Genomic DNA, 2,748 nt, shown 5'->3' on the forward strand with positions numbered 1-2,748 from the left:
GGGGTTCTGGGTGAGACGCTAACAGCAAATCTAACTTAGTTACTTAATGACTCTGAGATCTGGTTTCCTCATCTGTGAAATACTCTGCTTCCCTCACTGACCTATGCGTCAATGTGAGACTCAGAAATGAGACAAAACAGCATGCATAGCTCCTGGGTATCTTGACAAAATGCTGAGCTGCAAACTCCCAGATGTTGTTCTTTGACCACACTTGAAGTAGAAAAGAGATTTTAAAAATTAGAGAATATTTTTGTATTCCACAAAGTGATCTGCAGATATAAAGAACCGGCACCAACTTCGATTATACATAAATTCCCCATTTTCAGGATACCAGGTAAAATTTCAAAGAGTCACAAAATTTCGGAACTAGAAAGAATTTAAGTGGTCACTGCTTTCCCCTCTTATTTTCCGACAAGGAAACAAACTCAGAAGTCAACAATGTCCCTCAAATCTCATCTCATACTAACTCAGTGTGCTGGAATCAGAGTACAGAAATTGGACTTTTTCTTCTGTTATTACATAAATTAAATCGATAAGCTGCTGAAGAAGAAAAGGTAATTCTTATTCTTCTGCTAAAGTGAGAGTAAATGGCTACTCTGGCCCAAATCTAAAAAGGCACCAGAAGGTAGCATTCACCAGCGTGGACCACCATCATACCGAACGTAAGGGAAGGGGGTCACAGGGCAGACCAAGTTTTTCAAGCAAATGTTCTTTGAAACAGTGATCACCACCAAAGTTATATCTCACAAGTTCAAAATGTGACCTGAACACAAATTAACTTCTGTATACCTTCTGGCAAAAACAAGAATTTTTATTTTCCATACATACACACTGAGTCATTGCTATTAGGGAACAATTAGAAAAAGATAATTTGAGATTGCAAATAAAAAAGGGAAAGGAAATATTAATAATTAGCTGAGGGGGCACAGAGGTTTCCATAGCCAATCCTGGGGACAAATGAATCTCAAGATTTTTTTATCCATGATACTTAAATTATTTTGCATCTCTGAGATCACGGTGAGTCCTCAAAGTTAAGAGCAGAAAGTAAAAATATAGGGCCTCAGCAATGAAAGACAGGAGTCCAAATTCAAAGTCCTAAATCAGGAAGGGAAGAATGGAATCTCTTAATATGCATGTCTCCGATAAAGAGATATAAATTTGAAAGTGTTTTGGCAAAATTAGGAGGTGCTACTTAATGAACAAGAAATGATAAATGGAAATCAGTACTTGCATATCCATCGTTGAGTAAAATGCCATTATCAGCATCTTCATTTAGTGAGTAATTTTAAGCATTTTAATAAAGGTAAAATGTTCTAAGAACTGCTACAGGTTTACTTCTGTACTCCACCCCCAACTCGCTTCTCCCATAGTGTCACTAGCACCTCAAAACTCTCCCATCCTGGCAATTTCCCAGAACCTCTTCTCGACCCTAGAAGTTTTACCTATTCTTGTGCCATGGACCCTCCCGTACTTTTGGCAATCTACTGAAGCCTAAGGAACTCCTCAGAATAATCTCTTAAATGCAGAGAAAAAATATATATATAAGAATAAAAAGGAAATCAGTTATATGGAAATTATTCTAGTCACATAGCCTTCAGAGAGTTCATGGACCCAATTTAAAAACATCTGATTGGGGAGTGACTCTTCCAGGGTAAAGAAAGTTTTTTTCTCCTGCAGGAAAGTTTAAAAAAACACAAGGATGTATAGTAAAGAATACTACTCAAGAACAGTCAGTGAAGAAAAGAATGAGGTGCAAAAAAGAAGTCAGACCTTGAATTTCTGCCCAACACGATACTATTCACGCTATGGTTTAAAAACCCTACTTTAAGGAATTACTCAGAATTTTCTCCGCTCCAGCCCTGTAGACACAGCATCTTCTTCGTACTGATGGCAGGTGAAGAAATTCAACACTGGAAAAGGCAGGACTGACCTGAGCTTGGGTCCCAGTTTTCTACCACTCTCTAGTTCTGTTAGCTTGGGCAAATCACTCAGCTCTGAAGTGAAACTCTGTGTCTATAAAATGAGAAGGTCAAGCTAAACCATCCCTAAGGTTTCTTACAACTCTGAATTATTAGGATTCTCTGAGAAGAAATATGAGTGAGATTTCTTTTTGCTCTAGGTTCACTGCATGAAAATACCTTTCAGATGAGAATTTTTCAGGGGCTTCAGAAATGTTGACCCTTTATGAGAATCAGCTGGGCGTAGAATTTTTGACTTAGGATTTTTTTCAAGAGACATGCATCACATCTCACCCAATTCCAATGACCCAGGTGAGAAAAGTGAGTTTCACAAAGGCAAAGAAATGTATTTGAGGTCACATAATGAGGTAATGTTAGCAAACTGTTGTGACTACTGCTGTCTAGCGTCAGCAAGATTTTAGGATTTGGCATTGGTAATAAAAATCAGCTCATGAGTTCACTTGAAAAGAAATGGAAATAAACTCCAAAAAGCTGAGCCATAGCACAGGGACTGCATGAGGAAGCAGGTGATTCGGGTAATGACTCCCAGGAGCAGAGTTCTATGCCTCCAGAAAGGTCAAAGCTCATATGCTATGCACAGTAACCTCACTAGCAACAGTATCATCTCCTTCAAATATATGGCTACAAAATTCATATCAAAACAGTCAACTATTTTTTTTTAAAAAATGAAAGAAAAGGTAGTTCAAAAGAGGGAAATAAATGAACAAACCCTGGCTAATAAGGTCAATAAAACCAAAGTTCAGGATGTGAATTGCTAATAAAATCTTAA

The 2,748-nt window shown here is 37.8% G+C and overlaps 1 protein-coding gene across 2 annotated transcripts in view; it reads right to left on the reverse strand.

Moving 5' to 3' along the window:
• Positions 1–2,748, reverse strand: part of TMEM108 (transmembrane protein 108) — a 391,348-nt gene that overhangs the window by 385,085 nt on the left and 3,515 nt on the right. The gene's annotated exons all lie outside the window — the stretch shown is intronic.

This window comes from Bison bison, unplaced genomic scaffold (assembly GCF_000754665.1).
Source record: "Bison bison bison isolate TAMUID 2011002044 unplaced genomic scaffold, Bison_UMD1.0 scf7180017864119, whole genome shotgun sequence".
Taxonomy (NCBI): Eukaryota; Metazoa; Chordata; class Mammalia; order Artiodactyla; family Bovidae; genus Bison; species Bison bison.